Source organism: Schistocerca nitens, chromosome 12 (assembly GCF_023898315.1).
Source record: "Schistocerca nitens isolate TAMUIC-IGC-003100 chromosome 12, iqSchNite1.1, whole genome shotgun sequence".
Lineage (NCBI taxonomy): Eukaryota > Metazoa > Arthropoda > Insecta > Orthoptera > Acrididae > Schistocerca > Schistocerca nitens.
In genome coordinates, this window is record NC_064625.1 from 10594920 (window position 1) to 10621404 (window position 26485).

The window sequence follows — 26485 nt, forward strand, 5'->3', positions numbered from 1 at the left end:
ATTGTATTAGTAAAAAACTGACTCGTTCCACGTCCTTGTGTATCCAACACAGTTGGACCTATGGAACACGAAATAAATCAAATCAAATCAAATCAAATCTATGCCTAAAGAAAAATCTTCAGGTGCAGATGAAGTGAACACAGACATGATAAAGGCAGCAGGTATCCAAAGCATACAATGGCTGCACCGAGTACTCAATGCCATATGGGCAGATAACAAAATACCTGCAAATTGGAGCAAGGGTGTAATGATTCCCCTGTTTAAGAAAGGAAGCAGGTGGAAACGCACCTACTACAGAGGAATAACTATTGTCTCATGGGCTGAAAATACTTGAGAAGATCATAGAAAAGAGACTGAGAACTATCATAAAACCACAGCTGGAGCGGAACTATATTGCTTCAGAAGTAACAGATCAACAATAGATCTAATTTTTTGCACCCACATGTTGATGGAGAGGTATTGGGAGAAAGGTAAGAACCTAGTCATTGTATGCCTGGATATAGAAAAAGCCTATGATAGTGTTATAAGAGATAAGAATTGGGAATGCCTGAGGAAAAGAATGTGCCCGAAAGACTAATAAAAAAATTCAGATGTTGATAAAAGACTATACTAGCTGTGTACGAATTGGGGAAGGACGATCATCACAGTTTGAGACAGAGTGTGGAGTTCAGCAAGGAAGTGCACTGTCTTCACTGCTATGCACTACTGTTATGGATACTATAACAAAGAACGCCAGGAGAAGTCAAGTGAACTGAATGTATTTGCCTTTGTTGATGACATCATGATATGGGGTGAAACTGAGGAGAAAGTGCAGATCAGACTCTATGAATGGAAATCTCAGTTCCAGAAATATAACCTCAACCTCAGCAAGACCAAGACAGTAAAGATGGCAGTCAACAGAGATGGGAAACCATCACGTGTAAAACTAGGAGACCACCGACTAGAGTATGTGTTGACAGTTTTTCTTACCTTGGAAGTGTAATGGCCAGTCATAATTTGGTCAGAAATGAAATCACCAACAGAGTGCAAAAAGGAAATGAATTCCACCAACAAGTAAGATCACTTTTATGGGTTGACCTCACTCCAAAACCAGCCTAACTGATGATGTTTAACAACTATTTCATACCAATATTGACCATTGGTACTGAAACATGTACCCTCACAAAAAGAGAATCATCAAGGCTGCAAGCATCAGATATAAAATTTCTTAGATCCACCATCCAGAAGACAAGGATGGACATGTTAAGGAATAAAGACATCCAAATTAGATCGAGTTGGCACATATAGACTTTGATGGTACGGGAATGTGATGAAAATGGAGCCAACTGGAACAACTAAATTAAATTTGAAAAGACAGGTGGATGGGAAAACTCCACAAGGAAGACCTCATTCTCAATGGATGGACTTGATTAAAGCTGATTTAGTGACCAGAGGATGGACTGTGGATGATGTTCTCTGTGAACAGGTGTATTTGCACAGGATGAAGTGGAAGAGGCTCATTACCAGTACCCAGGAAACTGGAACTGTTAAATCATGATGATGTCTAAGTATTGCAACCATACATGCGTCACTCTGCACCCAACATCAGCAAAGATGATGTAAGTCCAAACGAATCCCCAAAGTCTGTGCTCTGCACACCATTCCCAGTGGAATTGACGTGCTTGTAAGAGCCAATGGAAACCACCTCATGCTATGACAAAACTAGATGTTCATTTATTTTAAGTAAAAAATTATATTCCTTGATAAATTTTAAACCTAACTAAATGACAATTACAGTTATACACATACAAAAACAATTTAATTACATTAGCTTCTCATCATCCCTACTGATCCTGCTGACTGATTGCCCTTTCCCAACCTCCACATACCTTGATGACGCCAAGTGCTTGTAGTACATCCTGGTGTGAAATTATAAGTGCCTCCTTATACTTTCAGTTCCTTTGAGCACTATTAAGATCACCATAACACAAGATATAAATAACCCATGAATATTTAAATATTAAACATGTATTACTTCATAATTTTATGCATAACTGTGTATCTATTATGTACAGTAATGGTGAGTGAAATAGCTCCTCTGTGATGGAGTCTGGGGTAATTCTCACATACAAATGAATAGTTTTTTGTTTGCTACCAAGCATCCCGCACAATTTTATTCTCGCTTTTCTACCTTCTTCTTCTAATTGCAACCATATTGTCATATAACTTAACTCCACCCTATTCTTCATCATAAAATCAGTGCCCCACACAACATTTTTTATTAAGATGTTAGTGCAAGAGAAGTGTATGATGAATTCCTTTTAAAAGATTGTGAAATTGAAAAGTTGTCTGTGGAATGTCTATGATGTGAATATCTGGCGTCAGGCTTAGGAACAAGGAGGGAGAACATGTAATAATTTGACAGAAATGGAGGGTTCTATTAATTCCAAAGGAATACTCTGTTGTAGCTACAGATAATTAAAGCATTAACATAGATTTAAGGCCAAAAAATGTTGGTGAAGGTGATGTGATGTTTTCCTTATCGGCTGAGATAGTGGAACTGTTAGGTCGGCAGAATCAGATGAATTGTTTTTGGAGGAGGATGAAAAGGGTGTTATAAATAATTATATTTTATGTGTAGCTGGTAAAGTTACTGAGAGTAATACAACGGAAGAAAAGATGAGTACATTAAATTCTGTCAAGAGCATTGAATCAGACTTTGTCATTCAAAGTCAAAATATATTGTAGTAAAAAAGATTTAGACAAGTATACTAAAGATTAATGGTGTTTATGTAGTCAAAATTACAGACATCAGAAGGTTATGTGAGATTTTGAAAAGGCCAAGATAGGGAAGGAAATTGATAACAGAACCAAGGATGGAGGAATTACTTCATGAATTAATGGAAAGAGATAACAAGGCTCAAGACTCTTTGATAGAGGAGATGAATACAGAGTAGGTGCACAAAAATAGAAAAGATCCAATGAAGAGGAAAACGTTTGGAGGATGAAGAAATGGAAAGTGTACAGACAACCTTAGGAAAAGATGTTTGTAACAAGAATATACATGCATTTATTGGTTCTGAGAGCAAGGTATTGTCAATGTTCAAAAATTTGTTAAATAGGCATAAGACCAATAAATTAGTAATTTTTTATGTCACTGGTGTAATAAATAGAACTGCAACAGGTGGGTTGTGCAAAAGCATAACAGAAGAAATGTTAGTGGAATCGCAAAGCCATTGATTTCAGTTCACAATGAGTTGCTTTATTGTGAGGAGATTAATAAAAGATGTTGTGTTGATCACTAGTTTTATGATGAAGTATAGGATGGTGTTAAGTTATAAGGAAAAGTGGTTAAAACTTGAACAGGAAGGTAGAGAGGAAGAATAAAATTCTACAGCATGGTTGGTGGCAAACAGGAAACCACACATTTTCATGTTACAACTATCCCAGGCTCAAGAACAGACGAGCTGTTTCGCTCATCATAATGGTGGATAATGTACATACAATTATGCATGAAGTTATTAAGTACTACATGCTTAATAAAAAAAAAAAACATTAATGGGATATTTATGTTTCGTGTTATGGTGATCTTAATAGTGCTAAAAGGACTGCAAAGAATAAGGAGGCACTTATAAATTTGCACCAGCAGGTATTACAAGTACTCGGCATAATCTGAAGTGTGTGGAGTATCGCAAACAGCAAGAGATTAATCAGTTAAAGTAGGCATAACGAGGAGCTAATGTAATTCAACTGTTTCTGTTTATGTATAATGGTAACTGTCATTTTTTTAGTTTTAAAATTTCTCAAGGGTTATAAATGGTTACTCAAAATAAATGTACATCCAATTCTGTCAACGCATTAGTTGGTTGCAGTGTCTCTTATATGTGTGTCAATTCCATCAGAGATGGTGTGCAGAACAAGAAGTTGTGGGATTCCTTCAGACTTAGTATCCAGGGGGCTGCTTTGTGATCCAATTTTGACACATTCTACGTCATGTTTGCTGATGGTGGGTGCAGAGTGACACATGCATGGCTGCAGTAGTTAGGTACATAGCATCAGGTACCACACTCATCACCATGAGATGTGCAGCTGGGAATAGTGGGGAGAGCAACACCATGTGCTGTGACCATTTGGCTGTTATAAAAGTTAAGTGCTTCAACAAAACATGTAATATTGCAAAACACCATGGGCTGGTATAAATTATGCAAGTAAGTGAAAGCAGAGAGTCAACACCAATTCGCATAAAGGAACACCATTGCATAAAAAACCTTTCATGATAATATTCAAAATCGCTACCTCTTTATGCAATGGTATGCAACTTTAAATCTATAGCATAGTGTATTTACAAGTACTCGATCATTCTATCGTCAGTAGTAATCCTTCAGTCACCACTTCAAGCTATTTACACTACTGGTCAAACACAGAAAGAAATTATGCTAACATCAATAGTAGGCTAGGTGGTACTAAGCGTCTCATATAATAAATCAACTGTAGCGTTAAGTAGAGATTTTGTAACGTGATGAGGCTAGAGAATACACATAACATTGCCATTAAGAGTTGCTTGTTAGGACTGGATAAATCAGGAAATTTTCCCCTGTTGCAGTAAAGCCCTGAACTGTAAACAATAAAAGACACTCCTTAAAGAGTGTTGTATGAAAAACCAGAGCAGCAAATGAACATTACCAATAGTTTGAACTGCTGAAGGACGCCAGAGATGGTTCCCTTTCAGGAAATAAATTCAACTTGCATTTAGTATAAAAAAATGTTGATTGTGCTGTGTATGTGGACAAAGAATGGGGAAACGGTAATTGATTAAACTGAGCTCGACATGACAAGGGCCTGTGGACAAAGGATGGATTAGCAGGAGTGAGAATCTGGCCTTAAGTGGTGGGCAAAGTCAAGAGGCCAGCTAACAGCTACAAATATCGAAAGCTGTGTCGTTTGCAAAGACCAAGTTTCTGAACAGAACAACTACCTAATAACTTAGAATGAGAAAAGAAATATTAATGCAATAAGCATAACAATTATATGTCAGTCCAACAAATTCAACCCTATGTACACTAGCAACAACAGTAACTACAAGCATAACTAGATTCTATACTGCAGGCATTTACTCATTATAAATAAGAAAGAAGGCAGTCCTACAACGTAGACGTAATATCAGATAATGGCATTGCACAGCAATCATCACCAGTAACAACACAAATTTCATTATTATTATTTAATATGCTACAATGATAATTGTTTACATTAAATGTGTGATACCAGAAAATTACTACATACATAGACTAGTACAGGAAGTCATTCATATTTAACAGTATATCAAATTAATTTAACATTTTGATCTTGTCAACAGTATTTGACTGAAAGTAAGATACATACACATTCTTGCCTATGAGAAGCATACATCTGTATCAGTAGACATGGTATCAATAATGTTTCATGTAACATATGTAATTATTAGTGCAGGAAAGGGTTCCAGTTCCATTTACATTTACATCTACATCTACATTTCCAGACCATTTTCACTAAATTTCAACTGCATGCAATCTATCAAAGTGTTGCAAAAAGTGCCATATGTGGTATGGAACTAATAGGGATCCAATTGGTTATCTTTGGTGACATCCGTGGGCATGGCAGTGGGAGATGTGGTCTTGGGAGCTGCTGGAATATGCAAGGAACAGTTATGTTATGGCCATCAGACAGAGAGCTGGTTTAGTTTTTCTGATGCGTGACTGAATATTTGATTATGACCATCATAAAATTTTATTTTTCATGATGGGGAGACTAGCCAAGTCATAGATTACGAACAGAGACTTACGATTGTGACTCTGGCTGACAGAGCATGTGTCTGTATTGCACATTATATGAACTTTAGTTTATGCATGTGATATGGGGTTAGAAGACCTGGTGTATAAACTCACTTAGCAATTTAAGCACATTAAGTTAAGAGTACCATCACTTGTGTGCTGTTACTTATGTTGAAAATGGGACATTCTTACTAAATGGACTCACGGCTTTGTCTCATTAATGACCACAATTCAGTAGGAAGCTATATCTAGCTAAAACTAGTTTCATAAAATATGAATCTGGAGTAAAGCATATGTTATTACTGCAATTTTCCTAATATGTTATGTTTAATAATCTTTAACTTGCGTTATGTGTCTGCCCTCAAACATTTCATGGCAGGATTACCAGGGCAGTGGACTGATTGGTCACTACCATATTAGGGTGTAAAGAAGACCTTCTATGCCACTATCCTGAAAAACCAACAAACCAACTTTTTAACTAACAGAGCATTAGCCCTAGAAAGTTAATTCACAAATGGGGTCTTTCTCGCCTCGAATGTGGACCTGAATTCTTTTAGTTCTGAATTTACAAGCCAGAATCAGTTGTCCAGGTCCTGAGAGGTGTAGCCAGTTTTGTATAGGGGCTTCGAGCTTAGAAACATTCAGCAGCAGTAGTACACAGAGTTGTTAGTGATACTAAGCAGTGCAAGAGGGAAGATGCTGGCATAATGAAAGTGCATTTAGTGTCATCAGCTTCAGCAGAGGAGACCAACAGTGCAGACTTGGACTACAACCATGAGAGCTTCAGAGTCTTCATCAGCAGATCCAGTGACAGCAGACTATTCACTTTTTGGTGACATCATGAGAGCTAAGGCAATCACCATAGGAGAATAGGTAAATACTGGTGACAAAGATGTCAATGTATGTACCTTTGCTAGTCTACCATCACTAACTGAAGACGTCACTTTCAAACTGTCACTGAACACTTGTGGTTTGGAGAACAATAGTCTGCCGAATAGCTTGAAGTCAAATTGGGAAGTTTATATTTGTAAGTTCCAATTACTAACATGTTGTAGATAATGGGGCTCTACAGTTCAGTATGGGAAAAATGTAGACTGATCTATCAAATGAAATTTTAATTGTAAAAACAAACTACATTCAAAGACAGATGAAGGACATTAAAATGCATATAGATGGTATAATTGACATGAAGTTAGCTCAAATCAGAACCATAATGTACAAAATTAGAGACGAAGTATGCCACATGGATGAGAAAACATGTGATGTTAAAAAGTCAATGAAGCTAAAAGTGGAAAAGGATGCATTAATAATTCAAGGGTGGTGTTAGTAACTGTTTGCTGAAGCTGAATGCACTTTTGGGGAAAACACGAGATGTACTTCACAATATGCCTAAGAGAACTGTAAATTGCAAATTGGTCTTTGGAAAAACTCAGTTGGGTTTGGAGGAGATGAGCTTGAAAGTAGATGTGTTAGTGATGGATGGGGTATTCACTATAATAAATGTACCATGTGGTGGACCAGGATCTTCAAGATGCTTTCCTAACAAAGGAAAGAACCATCTGACAGGTAAAGACAGCTGCACACCAGGATGTCTGATGTGTGAAAAATAAAACTAGTAGAAAGACAATTAAAAAGAAAATGTGCAACAGTAGGCAAAATTGTTAAATGACTTGTTTACCAGTTATGAGGCAGTTGAAAAATGTTTTGTAAATAGCTTCTGGAGTTTATCAGAACAGACAAAACTTCAAACAAGTTCTTGAATGAGCCAATTTATAGACACAGCAATAAAATAATGAGAAAGTTTAGTGTATGAGAAGTGACTAAACTGATGCACAAACTTGACCGCTGAATGTTCTAACTGAAATTACAATAGTCAAGTAATGATTTCCAGAACTGATGCAATTGGACTTAATATACAGCCCAACCAACACAGTAGCCAAATTCTTGGAATTTGTAGTGAAACTGGAAACCACAAGGTTTCACCAGCAGGCAAGGGAATAGGAACTACAATGTAAATATTAATTAAAACAAAAGGAATCAATCAAAACTATTTCACAGGCACAGCAGTAATAATGAAAAAAAATAAAAGGGGGGAATAATGATGCAGAAAATTTTAGACATCATGACAGGGAGTAAAGGTTTGAACAACCAGCAATGCAATGACATCATAAAGACAACAGGAGAGCAGAAAACTAGATTCCTCTGCATCTCAGGTCCAGATATGTTGATCTAAACCAGTATGGAAAAGGACAAGATGGGTAGCAAATCCAAAAAAATATAATCAGTTAGAAAGCAAGGTTGAAAGTATGAAAATGGAGATTGTAAAGGAGGGCAATAAAGCAGGGACAAATCAGATGCAGATTAACAGCAAGGGAAGAGAAATACATGGGAAAGATGTATCAAATGAAAAGAAAATCAGAGTAAAAGATGTATCTGATTCGGGGGATGATGAGGCTAATGGTGGAAAACGTTTGAAAAACAATCAGTTTCGAGACCAGAAGCAGATACGACCTTGGCAGAGATTGACCGTAATCTCATCTCATCGAATCAGACTTTGAATGACGAAGTCAAAATAGATTGTAGTACAAAAGATCTAGACAGGTATACTAAAGATGAATGGTGTTTATGTAGTCAGAATTACAGACATCAGAAGGGTATTTCAGAGTTTGAAAAGGCTAAGATCAGGAATGAAATTGATTAGAGAACCAGATGTGGAGGAATTACTTCATGAATTAATGGAAGGAGATAACAAGGCTCAACACTCTTTGATAGAGGAGATGAATACAGTGCAGGTACACAAAAACCCATGAAGAGAAAAATGTTTGGAGGATGAAGAAACAGAAAATGTTCAGCCAATCTTAGAAATCGATGTTTGTGACAAGAAAATACGTGCACTTATAGGTTCTGAGAGCAAGGTATTGTCAATGTTCGAAAATTTGTTACATAGGCTAAAGGCCAAGAAATTGGTAATTTTTTATGTCACTGGTGTAAAAACTAGAACTGCAACTGTTGGGTTGGGCAAACCCGTAGCAAAAGAAATGCTAGTAGAATTGCAAAGTCATTGATTTCAGTTCACAATGAGTTGCTTTATTGTGAAAAGATTAATAAAAGATGCTGTGTTGAGCACTGATTTTATGATGAAGTATAGGCTGGTACTAAGTTATAAGAAAAAGTGGTTAAAATTCGAACGGGAAGGCAGAAATGAAGTATAAAATTCAACAGGAAGCTTGGCGGCAAACAGAAAACAACACATGTGCATGTTATAACTATCCCAGAGTCAATTAGAGATGAGCTGTTTCACTCATTTAACAGTGCATAATGTATATACAATTATACATGATGTTATTAAGTATTACATGCTTAATATAAAAACATTAATGGAGTACTTATGTTTTGTGTTATGGTGATTTTGATAATGCTAGCAGGACTGTAAAGAATAAGGAGGCACTTATAAATTCACACCAGGAGAAATTACAAATAGTCGTCATAATTTGAGGGGTGTGTAGTTTGGCGAACAGCAAGAGGTTAATCAGGACAAGTAGGGATAATGAGGAGCTAATGTAATTCACTTGTTTTTGGGTGTGTATAATAGTAATTGTCATTTTTTTAGTTTTAAAATTTTTCAACCGATATAAATGGTTGCTTAAATTAAATGAACATCCAATTCTGTCAACACATTAGGTGGTTGCATTGCCTCTTATGTGTGTCGATTCCATTGGGGATGGTGTGTAAAAGACGAATTTTGGAGATTCCTACAGACTTAGTATTCCGGAGGCTGCTTTGTGATCCAATTTTGACACATTCTACACCATCATTGCTGATGGTAGGTGCAGAGTGACACACACATGGTTGCAGTACCTAGCATTGGGCACCACACTCATCACCATGAGATGTGCAACTGGAAAGAGTAGGTAGAGCAACACCAGGTGCTACAACGAAACATGTGATGTGACGAAACACCATGGGCTGGTATAGATTACGCAAGTAAGTGAAAGCTGCGAGTCAACAGTCATTTGCATAAAGGAACACCACTGCATAAAACATTTCATCATAATATTAAAATTGCTACGTGTTTGTGTAAAAGTATGCAAGTTTAATTCTGTAGGATAATGTATTTGTAAGTACTGGAACAATCTATAGTTAGTAGTAATGCTTCAGTCACCACTTCAGTCTATTTGCACTACTGATCAGACAGAGACACAAATAATGCTAACATCAATGGGGCACTAGATGGTACCTGTCATCTAACAAATCAAATGTAGCATTAAGTGGAGATTTTGTAACATGGTGAGGTTGGAGAGAAACCATTATGCTGTCATTAAGATTTATCTGGGGAAAAGTGGGAAATATTTCACTGCTGAAGTACGGCACAGAAATGTAAACAATAAAATACACTCCTTAATGAGTTTTGTATGGATAACGGCAGCAGGAAAGGAACATAACCATTAGTTTGAATTGCAGAAGGATGCCAGGAATCTTTCCTTTCCGGAAATGTGTTCAACATTGATTTAGTATAGAAAACTGTTGACTGTGCTATGTATTTCTACAAAGGGTGGGCAAACGGTAGTGGGTTCAACCGACCTCAACACGATGAGGGCCTATTGACTAAGGATGGATTAGGAGGAGTGAGAATCTGGCTTTAAGTGGTAGGCATTTACATGTAAAATGCCAACAGCTTGGCTAACAGCTACAAATATCCAAAGCTGTGTTGTTTGGAAACACCAAGGCTCTGAACAGAACAAACACTTGAATAACTTAGAATGAGATTAGAAATATTCATACAGTAAGCATAATGGTTATATGTCAACCAACGAATGCAATCCTATGTACACAAGCACCAACTGTAACTACAAGCATAACTAGACTCTATACTGTAGGAAGTTACACATTATACATAACAAATAAGGCAGACCTACAAGGTAGACATAATATTAGGTAATGGCATTTCACAGCAGTCATTATCACCAGTAGTGACAGAAATATTATTATTATTTAATATGCTACGATGATAAGTGTTTATATTAATTGTCTCATACAAGAAAAATACTACAGACACCACACTTATACAGGAAGTGGTACGTAGATAATCATATGCCAAATTAATTTGACATGTTGATGTTACTGACAGTATTTGATTGAATGTGTGAAAAATACACATTGTTGCTATGAAAAGCATACATCTGTGCTTAAAGGAGTAGTAATTAGTAATTAGTAGTAATTAGGAGTAGTAATGATTAGACATGTAACATATAAATTAGTTGTAGGATTATTAGTGCAGGAATGGGGTCAAATTCCATTTAAAATTACATTTCCAGGTTGCTTTCACTCCATTTTAACTGCAAGAAATCTGTTAAAGTGTTGCAAAAAGTGCATTATGTGGTAGTGATCTAATAGAGACCCCATTAGTTATCTTTGGTGACTTTGGTGGACATGGTGGTGGGAGAGGTGTGTCTTAGGACTTGCTGGAAAATGCACAAAAAAAAGGGCTCTGACCACTATGGGACTTAACTGCAGTGGTCATCAGTCCCCTAGAACTTAGAACTACTTAAACCTAACTAACCTAAGGACATCACGCACATCCATGCCCGAGGCAGGATTCGAACCTGCGACCGTAGCGGTCGCGCGGCTCCAGACTGTAGCGCCTAGAGCCGCTCGGCCACTCCGGCCGGCAGGAAAATGCACACACAAGTTATGTTATGGCCATCAGACAGAGAGGGCTGCTTTGGTTTTTCTGACATGAGACCGAATATTTGATTATGACCATCATAAACTCGTATTTTTTAAGATCGGGAGTCCAGCCAACTCAGAGATTACGAACAGAGACTTGAGTTTATGACTTTGGCTGACAGAGCTTGTGCATGTATTGCACTTTATATGGACTTTAGTTTATGCATCTGAGAGTGGGGTTATAAGACCTGGTTTATAAACACACTTATCAATTTAAGCATATTAAGTTAAGGCTACCATCACTCACATGCTACCAGTTATGTTGAAAATGGGACATTCTTACTAAATGACTCACTGTTTTGCTTCATTAAGGACCACAAGTCAGCAGGAATTCATGTCTGTCTGAATTAACCAGTTACATTAAATATAATTCTGGGGCATAGCATATGTTATTACTGCAATTTTTCTGATATGCTACGTGTAATAAAGTTTAACTCACATTGTGTGTCTGCCCTCAACCATTAGATGGCAGGATTATGAGTGCAGTGGACTGATTGGCCTCTATCACATTAGGGTGTTAAGAATGCTGTGTATGCCACAATCCTGGAAAACCTAAGAGCCAAGTTTTTAACTAACAGAGTTCTGCATTGGACCATGACAGTTAAGTCACGAATGGGCTCTTTCTTATCTGGAATGTGGTCTTAAACTTATTTAGTTCTGAATTTACAATCAAATATGAGTTGTCCCAGTCCTGAGAGGTGTAGACAATTTTGTATAGGGACATTGAGCTTAGAAACATTCAGCAGTTGTAGTACACAGAGTTGCCTGTGATATTAAGCAGCGGAGGAGGGAAGATGATTGCACAATGAAAGTGCACTGAATAAGTGTCATCAGCTTCAGCATCAGAATCAACAGTATAGAAATCAACTATAACCATGAGAGCTTCAGCGTTGTCATCAGCAGCAGATCTAGAATTGGCAGAATCTACACTTTTCGGTGATGTCATCCGAGAAAAGGAAGTCATCATGGGAGAATACGTAAGTACTAGTGACAAAGATGTCAATGTGTGTACCTTTGCTGGCGTACCATCAGAAACTGCAGCTATCACGTTCAGTCACTGAACACTTGTGGTTTGGAGAACAATAGTCTGCCAAATAGCTTGAAGTGAGATCAGGAAGTTTAGATTTGTAAGTTCCAAATACTAACGTGTTGCAGATAATCTAGCTCTACTGTTTAGTATGGAGAAAATGCAAACTGCTCTATCAAACGAAATTTCAGTTGTTAAAACCCAATAAACTCAAGGACAGACAAGGGCGGAGAGGGGGGCGGGGGTGGGGGGGTTGAGCGGGGGAAGGAGGGAAGGGGGCCATGGGGATGGCGGGCTAATGTTTGTGTTGGGAAAATTAAAATCGATGTAGATGTTATGATTGAGTGGAAGTTAAATAAGATGAGAACCAAAATTGACGAAATTCCTGATGAAGAAGGCTGTGTGGATGAGAAAATAAGTGATGTTAAAAAGGTCAACGGACCTAAAAGTGGAAAAGATGCATGAACATTGAGGGGTGGTGTTAATTACTGTTTTCTGAAGCAGAATGCACTTTTGATGGAATAACAAGATGCGATTCAGAATGTGCCTGAAATAACTGTAAATTGCAAAATGATCATTAGAAAAAATTCACTGGGGTTTGGAGGAGACGAGTTTGAAAGTAGATGTGTTAGTGACGGATCAGGTCGCCACCTTAATAAATGTACCATGTGGTGGACCAGGATCTTCAATATGCTTTCATAACAAGGGAAAGTACCATCTGCCAGATTTTCTTGTAGCATGTAAAGACAGCTGCACACCAGGAATTTCTTATGTGTGTAAAATAAAACTAGTGGAAAAGCAGTTAGAAAGAAATGTGCAACAGTGGGAAAAACTGTTCAATGACTTGTTTAGCTATTTATGAGGAATTTGAAAAATGTTTTGTAAATAAATCCCAGAGTGAGGCAAAACAGACGAAACTTCAGAACAAGTTCTTTAATGGACCAATTTACAGATATGGCAATACAATAATGAGAATGTTTTGTGTATGTGAAGTAGCTAAACCCATGCACAAAACTTGACTGCTGGATGTTCTATCTGAAATTAGAATCCTCAAGTGACAATTTCCAGAATCGATGTAATGGGACTTAATACACAGCCCAACCAACCCAGTAGCCAAATTCTTGGAATTTGTAGTGAAACTGGAAACCACAGGGTTTCACCAGCAGACAAGGGAAGTGGGAACTACAATGTGAGGAAGAAATTTTAGACATCAGGATAATGAGTAAAGGTTTAAACAACCAGCAATGCAAGGACAACATAACCGCAACAGGAGAGCAGAAAACTAGATTTCTCTGCATCTTGGGTCCAGAGATGTCAATAAACCAGCATGGTAAAGGACAAGATGGGTAGCCAATCCGAAAAAATATAGTGAGTTACAAACAAGGTTGAAATAATGAAAATGGAGATTGTAAAGGAGGGCAAGAAAGTAGGGACAAATCAGATGCAGAGTAACAGCAAGGAAAGAGAAATACATGGCAAAGATGTATCAAATGACAAGAAAATCGGAGTAAAAGATTTATCTAAAAACAAAGATGATGTGACTTACTGAACGAAAGCGCTGGCAGGTCGATAAACACACAAACAAACAAACACAAACACACACACAAAATTCAAGCTTTCGCAACAAACTGTTGCCTCATCAGGAAAGAGGGAAGGAGAGGGAAAGACGAAAGGAAAACCCACATCCTTTCGTCTTTCCCTCTCCTTCCCTCTTTCCTGATGAGGCAACAGTTTGTTGCGAAAGCTTGAATTTTGTGTGTGTGTTTGTGTTTGTTTGTGTGTCTATCGACCTGCCAGCGCTTTCGTTCGGTAAGTCACATCATCTTTGTTTTTAGATAGATTTTTCCCACGTGGAATGTTTCCCTCTATTATATTGATAGGAGTAAAAGATAGTTAAGAGACTAGAAGCAAATACAGCCTTGGCAGGGATTGACTGTAATCTCATCTCAATTGATATATAATCCAACAGCAGTAATCACTGCAATGTCGGTTGTAACTCAGTGGATGCATCAATGGGTGTTCAAGAAGGAAGTGATAGTGGTTCATATGTTGTATTGACGGATGTAGAGAAGGTGGAATTTATGTTAACAGATGTAATTCATTCATTGTCAAAGGGAAGTCAGGAGGAGATTTCAGAGAATAAAGTAATTGACGAGCATTGTGATACTGCTGGATTAGATGTGTCAGAAGAGAAAATCAAAGCTTTCATTTCTATAGTGGATGGGGAGCCAATCATTTTAGATGATGATAAAAAGTCAATGACTGTTATAAGCCACACACAGAGAACAGTAAGAAATTATGAGGAAACTACTGAGCTGGATCACAAAATGAATGCTGAGTAGTATATAAAGGAGGAAGTGGAATACACTTTTATGATTGGAGATCATATTTGAAAATTTTAAAAATGCTGTTGCTGAAATTGTGGTAATAGTTTAAGGTGGTGAAAGCACTTAACAGAAGGACACAAAAGTTAGCACAAGAGAAGTGTATCAGGAATATTTTTTAAAAAATTGTGAAGTTGAAAAGATGTCTGTCGAAGGTCTATGATGTGAATATCTCAGGTCAGACCTTAGAGCAAGGGGCGAGAACAGGTCCTAACTTGAGGAAGTGGAGGGTCGCGTTAGTTACAAAGGAATACTCAGTTGTAGCTAGAAATATTTAAGCATAAATGGAGCAGCTCACTACCAGATAATACACTTTATACAACAGTTTGAGAGACTGTGTGCAGGGGAAATGGAACGAAAACGAGCTGAAAATGTAAATGGAATTGGACCCCATTACTACAATAATAGTTCTACAATTAATTTACATATTTTACTTGAAACATTATTTGATACTATGTCTACTGATACTAATCACTATTCCTTTAAACACATATCTATGCTTTTCATAGACAAGAATGTGTGGTTATTACACTTTCATTCAAATACCGTTGACAAAATCAATGTGTTAAATTAATATGTTGTACTATTAATCATGTACCACTTCCTTTATAAGTGAATGTGTGGAGTATTTTCTGGTATGGCTCAATTAATGTGCACACTCATTATCATGATACTTTAAATAACAATAATATAATTTCTGTTGCTACTCATGATAATGACTACTGTGCAAAACCATTATCAAATATTATGTCTACCTTGTAAGACTGCTGTGTTTGTTATTTATAAGGTATAAATGCCTACAGTGCACAATCTAGTTATGCCTGTAGTTACAGTTGTCCTTGTTTACATAACATTGCATTCCTTCGACTGACATATAACCCTTTGGATTACTGCCTCAATATCTCTTATCTCATTCTAAGTTATTAGAGTGTTTGTTCTATTCTCAGCTTCGTATTTCCAAACAACACTGCTTTGCACATTTGTAGCTGTTAGCTGCACTTTTGTCTTACACGTAAGTGCCTACTATTTAAGACTATATGCTCACTACTGCTAATCCATTCTTTGACCATAGGTCCTTGTCATACCGAGCTTGGTGGAACCCATTACCATTTACCAGACTACATCATTATACATAAAACATCATCTGTTTCCTATATTAATGCCACGTTAAATGCATTTCCTGAAAGGGAACCAACGTAATACCCTTCAGCAGTTCAAACTAATGGTTACACTCCTTTGCTACACTGGTTTTCCATACAACACTTGTTAAGGAGTGTATTTTATTGTTTACACTTTGTTGCCTTACTGCAGCAGTGGAACATTTTCTTATTTCCCCAGTTTTACAAATAACTCTTAATGGCAGCATAATGTTTTCTCTCTAGCCTCATCATAATACAGAATCTCCACTCAATGCTACATTTGATTTATTTGATGACACATTCAGTACCACATAGCAAACCATTGATGTTAGCATAATTTCTATCTTTGTCTGACCAGTAGTGTAAGTAGACTGAAGTGCCGAATGAAGCAGTACTAGTAAATATAGAATGATCCAGTAATTATAAATAAACTATTCTATAGATTAAAAATTGAGTGACTTTGCATACTTTAGCACAATGAAGCAGTAACTTGAAAGGTCTTTTATGCAACAGTGTACCACACCGTAAATTATTGTTGACTCTCACTTGTTACTTATTTGAATAATTTACATCAGCCCATTATACATGTTTCATCATTGTACTTTACTTTTATAATGGCAAGTTGGTCACAGCACCTGGCATTGTTCTCCCTACTCTTTCCAGTTGCACATCTCACGGTGGTAAGTACTGCAACTATGCCTGTGTCATTCTGCACCCAACATCAACCAAGATGATGTAGGATCTGTAAAAATTGGATCTCAAAGCGGCCCACACAATTCAATGTCTTAATGAATCCCCAAAGTCTGTGCTCTGTAAATCATTCCCAGTGGAATTGACATGCTTGTAAGAGCCAATGCAAGCCAGCTTAATGCTTTGACAGAACTAGATGTTCATTTATTTTAACTAAACATTTATATTCCTTGATATATTTTAAACCTAACTAAATGACAATTACAGTTATACATATACAAAAACATTTTAATTACATTACAATTTAATTATCTCAAGTTGAACTGACTGATTGCCACTTCCCAACCTCCACATGCCTCCAATTACGACAACTACTTGTAATACCTCCTGGTACGAAACTGTAAGTGCATCCTTTGCCTTTCCATTCTTTTGAGAACCATTAGGATCACCATAACACAAGACATGATTATCCAATGATCATTTTTATATTAACCATGTATTACTTAATAATTTTATGCATAATTGTATATCTGTTATGTATGGTGAGTGAAACAGCTCCTTGGTGATGTAGTCTGGGGTGATTGTCACATACAAATGCATTGTGTGCTGTTCGCTACCAAGCATGCTGTTCATCATAAAAATCAGTGCCCCACACAACATCTTTTATTAAGATGCTAGTGCAAGAGAAGTGTATGATGAATTCTTTTTAAAAGATTTTGAAATTGGGAAGATGTCTGTGGATTGTCTGTGATGTGAATATCAGGGCTTAGGCCTCAGAACAAGGACTGAGAACAGTTCCTAATTTGATAGAAATGGAAGGTGCCATAATTCCAAAGGAGTACTCTGTTGGAGCTACAAATATTTAAGCATTAATTTAAGGTCAAAAAATGTTGGTGAAGGTGATGTGGTGTTTTCCTTATCAGCTGAGACAGTGGAACTGTTAGGGGGGAGGACTCAGTGAATTGTTTTTGGAGGAAGATGAAAAGGGTGAGGTAAATAATTATATTTTATGTCTAGCTGGTAAAGTTACTGAGAGTAATACGACAGAAGAAAACATGAGTACATTCAATTCTGTTGAGCGCATCGAATCAGACTTTGAATGACGAAGTCAAAATAGATTGTGGTACAAGAGATCTGGACAAGTAAACAAAAGATGAATGGTGTTTATGAAGTCAAAATAACAGACATCAGAAGGGTATGTGAGATTTTGAAATGGCCAAGATACGGAACGAAATTGATAAGAGAACCAGGGGTGGAGAAACTATTTCATGAATTAATGGAAGGAGATAAAAAGGCTCAAGACTCTTTGGCAGAGGACATGAATACAGTGCAAGTGCACAAATATTTGCAGGATGAAGAAACAGAAAATGTACAGCCAGTCTTAGGAATCAATGTTTGTGACAAGAAAATACGTATGCTTATTGGTTCTGAGAGCAAGGTGTGGTCAATGTTCAAAAATTTGTTAAACAGGCATAAGACCATGGAACTTGTAATTTTTAACATCACTGGTGTAAAAATTAGAACTGCAACAGGTGGGCTGAGCAAACCTGCAACAGAAGAAATGTTAGTAGAACTGTAAAGACATTGATTTCAGTTCACAGTGAGTTGCTTTATTGTGAGAGGATTAATACAAGATGTGTTGGGCACTGATTTTATGATGCAGTATATTATGGTGCTAAGCTATAAGAAAAAGTGGGTAAAATTCGAATAGGAAGGTAGAAAGGAATAAAAAAAATGCAACAGGTTGCTTGGTGGCAAACAGGAAACAACACACTTGCATGTTACAACTACCCCAGACTGAATTACAGGTGAGCTGTTTCACTCATCATAATCATGCAATATGAATATACAATTATGCATGAAGTTATTGAGTATTACGTGCTTAATATAAAAGCATTCATGGGATATTTATGTTTTGTGTTATAATGATCTTAATAGTGCTAAAAGGACTGTAAAGAATAAGGAGGCACCTATAATTTTGCACCAGGAGGTATTACAAATAGTATGGCTAATTTGAGGTGTGTGGAGTTTGGCAAATAGCGAGAGGTTAACCAGTTCAAGTAGGTATAATGAGGAGCTAATGTAATTCAATTGTTTTTGTGTGTGTATAATGATAATTGTTATTTTTTTAGTTTTAAAATTTCTCAAGGGATATAAAGGGTTACTTAAAATAAATGAACATCCAATTTTGTCAACACTTTAGGTGGTTGCATTAACTCTTTTATGTGGGTCAATTCCACTGGGGATGGTGTGCAGAACACGAATTTTGGGGATTCCTTCAGACTTATTATTCTGGGGGCTCCTTTGTGATCCAATTTTGACAGATTCTACATCATCTTTGCTGATGGTGGGTGCAGAGTGATACATGCATTGCCACAGTACTTAACATCGGGTAGGATACACATCACCATGAGATGTGCAACTGGAATGAGTGGGAAGAGCAACACCGAGTGCTCTGACCAAGTGGCTATTATAAAAGTGAAGTGCTACAATGAAACATGTGATGTGAAAAAACACTATGGGCTGGTATAGATTTAGCAAGTACATGAAAGTTCACAGTCAACAATCATTTGCACAAAGGAACACCTTTGCATGAAAAACTGTCATGATAATGCTAAAATTACTATGTCTATGTGCAAAAGCATGCAAGCATAAATCTATATTATAGTGTATTTATAAGTACTGGATCATTCTATAGTTAGTGGTTATGCTTCAGTCACCACTTCAAGCTATTTACACTACTGGTCCAACACAGAAGGAAATTATGCTACCATCAATAATAGGCTAGATGGTACTGAATGTGTCATCTAATAAATCAACTGTAGTATTAAGTAGAGATTATGTAACACGACGAGGCTAGAGAGAATACATACTTGTTAGAACTGGGGAAACCAGGAAATTTTCCGCTGCTGCAGTAAGGCCATAAAATGTAAACAATGAGACACACTCCTTAACGAGTAAAAACCATAGCAGCCAAGCACCATAACCCTTAGTTTGAATACCAGAAAGACGCCAGTTATTGTTCCCTTTCAGGAAATGCAGTCGACAATGATATAGTATAGAAAACTGTTGACTGTGCTGTGAATTTCGACAAAGGCTGGACAAACGGTAACGGGTTCAACTGAGCTTGACATTACGAGGGCCTATGGACAAAGGATGGATTAGCAGGGGCAAGAATCTGACCTTAAGTGGTCGCATTTACATGTAGAATTCAAAACGCCAGCTGATAGCTAAAAATGTCCAAATCTGTATTGTTTGGAAACACCAAGGCTCTGAACAGAACCAGTAGTCTAATAACTTAGAATGAGACAAGAAATATTCATACAGTAAGCATAGCAGTTGTATGTCAGTCCATTGAATTCAATCCTTTGCACACAAGCACCAACTGTATCTACAAGCATATCTAGACTCTATACTGTAAGCATTTACACATTATGAGTAACAGATAAGGCAGTCCTACAATGTAGACATAATATCAGATAATGGCATTGCACATTTATCATTATCATCAGCAGGTAGCAGCACAAAATATTTAATATGCCATGATGATAAGTGTCTAAATTGAATGTGTCATAACAGAAAATTACTACAGACATACACTTATACAGGAAGTGGTACGCAGTTAATAGTATATCATATTAATTTAATATATTGATTCTGTCGACAATATTTCATTGAAAGTGCAATATAGACACATTTTTGCCTATGAAAAGTGTACATCTGTGCTAAAAGGGATAGCAATTTGTATCAGTAGACTTGGAATCAAATAATGTTTCATATAACATATGTAATTTAATTGTAGGATTAATAGCGCAGGAATGAGGTCCTGTTCCACTTATATTTACATCTACATTTACATTTCATGACATTTTCACTAAATTTCAACTGCACGCAATCTATCAAAGTGTTGCAAAAAGTGCATTACGTGGTAGGGATCTAATAGAAACCCCATTTGTTATCTTTGGCAACTTTGGTGGACATGGTGGTGGGAGAGGTGTGTCTTAGGAGTTGCTGGAAAATGCACACACAAGTTGTGTTATGGCCATCAGACAGAGAGGGCTGCTTTGGTTTTTCTGACACGAGACTGAATATTTGATTATGACCATCATAAACTCGTATTTTTTAAGATCGGGAGTCCAGCCAACTCAGAGACTACGAACAGAGACTTGAGTTTATGAATTTGGCTGACAGAGCTTGTGCATGTATTGCACTTTATATGGACTTTAGTTTATGCATCTGAGAGTGGGGTTATAAGACCTGCTTTATAAACACACTTAGCAATTTAAGCATATTAAGTTAAGGCTACCATCACTCACATGCTACCAGTTATGTTGAAAATGGGACATTCTTACTAAATGACTCATTGTTTTGTTTCATTAAGGACCACAATTCATCAGGAAACCATGCCTCTCTGAATTAACCAATTACATCAAATATAATTCTGGAGTATAGCATATGTATAGCATATTTTTCTGATACGTTGCATGTAATAATGTTCAGCTCACATTGTGTGTCTGCCCTCAACTATTTGATGGCATGATTACCAGTGGACCGACTGGTCTTTACCATATTAGGGTGTAAAGAAGACTGTGTATGCCACAACCCTGAAAAAGCTACGAGCCAAGTTTTTCACTAACAGCACCATGCATTAGGCCATGACAAAGTCACAAATGGGGTCGTTCTTGTCTGAATGTGGACTTAAATTTATTTAGTTCTGAATTTACAAGTAAGAATCAGTTGTCCAGGTCCTGAGAGGTGTAGACAGTTTTGTATAGGAGCTTTGAGCTTAGAAACATTCAGCAGCAGTAGAACACAGAGTTGCTAGCGATATTAAGCAGTGCAAGAGGGAAGATCATGGCACACTGAAAGTGCACTGAATAAGTGTCCTCAGCTTCAGTTGCGGAGATCAACAGTGTAGAAATCAGCTACAACCATGAGAGCTTCAGTGTCTTAATCAGGAGCAGAGCCAATGTTGGAAATATTCACTTTTTGGTGACATCATCACAGAAAAGGAAGTCATCATGGGAGAATAGGTAAGTACTGGTGAAAAAGATGTAAATGTGCTTACCTTGGCTCGCCTAACATCAGGAACTGAAGATTTCATGTTCAAACATCACCAAGTGCTTGGGGTTTGGAGAACAATAGTCAGCCAGGTAGCCTGAAGTCAGATCAGGAAGTTAAGATTTGTAAATTCCTATTACCTACTTATTGCAAATAATTGGGATCTACAACTTAGTATGGGGAGAATGCAAACTGATCTAACAAATGAGATTTCAATTGTTAACACTCAAATAAATTAAAAGACATGTGAAAGAAACACGAAATCAAAAAATGAGGTAAGGGTTGCATTGGAAAAAATAAAATGGATGTAGAGGTTATGATTGAGGTGAAGTTAACTCAAATCAGAACCGAAAATGGCAAAATTCCAGATGTAGTAGGCCGCATGGGGGAGAAAAAAAGTCTACAGACCTGGAAGTGAAGAGATGCATGATCATTAAGGGGTGGTGTTAATAACTGATTTCTGAGGCAGAATGCACTTTTGGGGGAACACAAGATGCAGTTCAGAATGTGACTCAAAGAACAGTAAATTGCAATATGGTCATTTGAAAAAATCAGTGGGGTTTGGAGGAGACAAGCTTGAAAGTAGATGTGTTAGCAATGGATCAGGTCGCCACTGTAATAACCGTACCATGTGTTCGAACAGGATCTTCAATATGCTTTCCTAACAAGGGAAAGTGCCAGCTGACAGATTTTCTTGCAGTATGTAAAGACAGTTGCACACCAGGAATGTCTGATGTGCAAAAAATAAAACTAGTGGAAAGACAGAAGGAAATGTACAACAGTGGGCAAAATTGTTGAATGACTTGTTTACCAGATATTAGGCATTTGAAAAACATTTTGTAAATAAATTCTGACGTGAGGCAAAACAGACAAAACTTCAGAACAAGTTCTTAATTAGGCCAATTTACAGAGATGGCAATACAAAGATGATAAAGTTTTGTGTATGTGAAGTGGCTAAACTATTCCGCAAACCTCGACTGCAGGGTGTTCTAACTGAAATTTCAATGCTGAAGTGACAATTTCCAGAATAGATGCAATGGGACTTGGAACACAGCCCATCCAACTCAGTAGACAAATTCTTGGAATTTGTAGTGAAACTGGAAACCACAGAGTTTCACCAGCATGCAAAGGAATGGGACAATGTAAATTTTAGTTAGGACAAAAGAAATCAATCCAATATATTTCACAGGACCTCCAAAATTATGGAAATAATTAACAAAGTGGGAATAATGAGGAAGAAAATTTTAGAGATAGTGACAAGGAGCTAAGGTTTGAATGACCAGCAATGCAAGGACGACATAACCACAACAGGAGAGCAGAAAACTAGATTTATCTGCATCTCAGGTCCAGAGATGTCGCTCTAAACCAGCATGGAAAAGTACAAGATGGGTAGCAAATCCTAAAATATATAGTGAGTTAGAATGCAAGGTTGAAATTACGAAAATGGAGATTGTATAGAAGGGCAAGAAAGGAGGGAGAAATCGGATGCAGAGTAACAGCAAGGAAGGAGAAATACATGGGAAAGATATTTCAAACGACAAGAAAATGAGAGTAAAATATTTATTTCATTCAAGGGATGACGAGGCTAATGGTAGAAAACTTTGGAAAAATAAAATTGGTATCTGTTTCGAAACCAGAAGCAGATACAAACTTGGCAGAGTTTCATCGTAATCTTATCTAAATTGCTATAAATCCAACAGCAGTAATTATTGCCATATCGGTTGTAACGGAGATGATGCAGCTGTGGATGTTCAAGAAGATAGTAATAGTTATTTGTATGGTTGAATTTATGTCAACAGATGTAATTCATTCATTGTCAAAGGAAAGTGAGGAAGAGATTTCAGAGAATAAACTAATGGATGAGCATTGTAATACTGTTGGATTAGATGCATCAGAAGAGAGAGTCAAAGCATTCATTTCTGTAGTGGATGGCGAGCCAGTTGTTTTAGATGATGATAAAAAGTCAATGAGAGTTCTAAGTCTGACCCAGAGAACAGTAAGAAATTACGAGAAAACTGTTGAGCTGGATCACAAAATTAATACTGAGTAGTGTAGAAAGGAGGAAGTGGAATACAGTTTTATGATTGGAGGTCATATTTGAAAATTTTAAAATTACTGTTACTGGAATTGTGGGAGAATAAATAGTTTAAGGTGGCAAAGGCACTTAATAGAAGGAGAGAAAATTTAGTGCAAGTGTAGTGTATGATGAATTTTTTTTAAAAAAAGATTGTGAAACTGAAAATATGTCCGTGGAATGTCTATGATGTAAATATCAGGGGTCAGCCCCTAGATCAAGGGGCAGGAACAGGTCTTAATTGGATGGATATGGAGGGTCCATTTAATTCCAAAGGAGTACTCAATTGTAGCTAGAAATATTAAAGCATAAATGAAGTAGCTCACTACCAGATAATGCTCTTTTTACAACACCTTGACATTGTAGGATGTGAGGCCCGCCAGTTATGCAAAACACCTGTAAGAGGTTTCCACCCTGCATATGCATAAAGTATGAAGAAGAGCAGATAGAAGAGGTTGACAGTCTTAAATTCCTGGGATTACAACTCGATAATAAATTCAGCTGGGAGGAGCACACCACAGAACTGCAGAAATGCCTTAACAAATCTGCATTTGCAATTCGAGTGTTAGCAGACAAAGGCGACATAAAAATGAAAAAGCTTGCATACTTTGCCTACTTTCATTCCATAATGTCATATGGTATAATATTTTGGGGCAACTCTTCAAGTCAAACAAAATTTTTCAGAGTTCAAAAGTGTGTAATACATATTATTTGTGGAGTAAATTCACAGACGTCCTGTAGAAACCTCTTCAAAGAACTGGGTATACTAACTACTGCCTCTCAGTATTTTTACTCCTTAATGAAATTTGTCCTAAATAATATATCTCTTTTTTCCAACAAACAGCTCAGTTCAAACATACAATACCAGGAACAAAAATGATCTGCACAAGGACTTAAAAGCACTTACTTTAGTTCAAAAAGGGGTCCACTACTCAGGAACATTAATCTTCAATAATTTGCCAGCAAACATAAAAAAAATTAGTTACAAGTAAAGATCAGTTTAAAAGGAGCCTGAAAAAAATTTATATATATATATATATATATAACAGAGGGAAACATTCCACGTGGAAAAAATATATCTAAAAAGAAAGATGATGAGACTTACCAAACAAAAGCGCTGGCAGGTCGATAGACACACAAACAAACACAAATATACACACAAAATTCAAGCTTTCGCAACAAACTGTTGCCTCATCAGGAAAGAGGGAAGGAGAGGGAAAGACGAAAGGATGTGGGTTTTAAGGGAGAGGGTAAGGAGTCATTCCAATCCCGGGATTGGAATGACTCCTTACCCTCTCCCTTAAAACCCACATCCTTTCGTCTTTCCCTCTCCTTCCCTCTTTCCTGATGAGGCAACAGTTTGTTGCGAAAGCTTGAATTTTGTGTGTATATTTGTGTTTGTTTGTGTGTCTATCGACCTGCCAGCGCTTTTGTTTGGTAAGTCTCATCATCTTTCTTTTTTATATATATATATATATATATATATATATATATATATATATATATATATATATAGACACACACACACACATGTTGCACATCCACGAGGATCTATTAAGCACGGAACTATGGAATGAAAAACTAATCTAATCTAAACGGCTTTTTCCAAGTATCCAAACATGTTTTAGCATCACTGTGTCAACATCAGTGGGCTTCCATTTTATTTAATCTGTAATGACAACATTTTTACTAAATGATTACAAAATAATGTGGATATTTAGTTCAAACAATAGTGCCTTTCAGTTTGTTAATATCTTTACAAAGGTGTAAAGGTATTAACAAAAATATAGGAACTATTGTTTGAACTAAATAACCTCATAATTTTGTAATCATTTAGTAAAAATGTTCACATTACAGATTAAATAAAACAGAAACTCACTAATGATGCCACAGTGGTTTTGAAATATGTTTGGGTACTTGAAAAAACCATGTTTTGCATAACTGGCAGACCTCACATCTTACAATTTTGACTGCAAACATGCTAAGCACAAGGAGCTGCAAATCCAAATGATGAATACCTTGACAGTTTGTGTGCAGAAGAAATGGTATAAAAATGACCTGGAAATGTAAATGGTATTGGACCCCATTACTACAATAATAATTCTACAATTAACTTACATATTTTACATTAAACCATTTTTAATACTGTGTATATGGATACTAATTCTACTCCTTTAAGCACCTGTCTAAGCTTTTCATATACAAGAATGTGTTTTTATTGCTCTTTCATTCAAATACCATTAACAAAATCAATATTTAAACTAATTTGTTATATTATTAATCATCAACTGCTTGCTTTATAAGTGTATGTGTGGAGCAGTTTCTGGTATGACACAATTAATGTATACAATTATTATCGTAGTATATTAAATGATAATAAAATAATTTGTGTTTCCACTCATGATGACTACTGTGGAATGCCATTATCCGATATTATGTCTACCTTCTAAGGCTGCTGTGTTTGTTGTTTATAATACGTAAATGCCTACAGTGTACAGTCTAGTTACACTTGTAGTTACAGTTGGTGCTTGTGTACTTTGGACTGCATTCCTTGGACTCGCATATAACCCTTTGGCTTACTGCCTCAATATCTC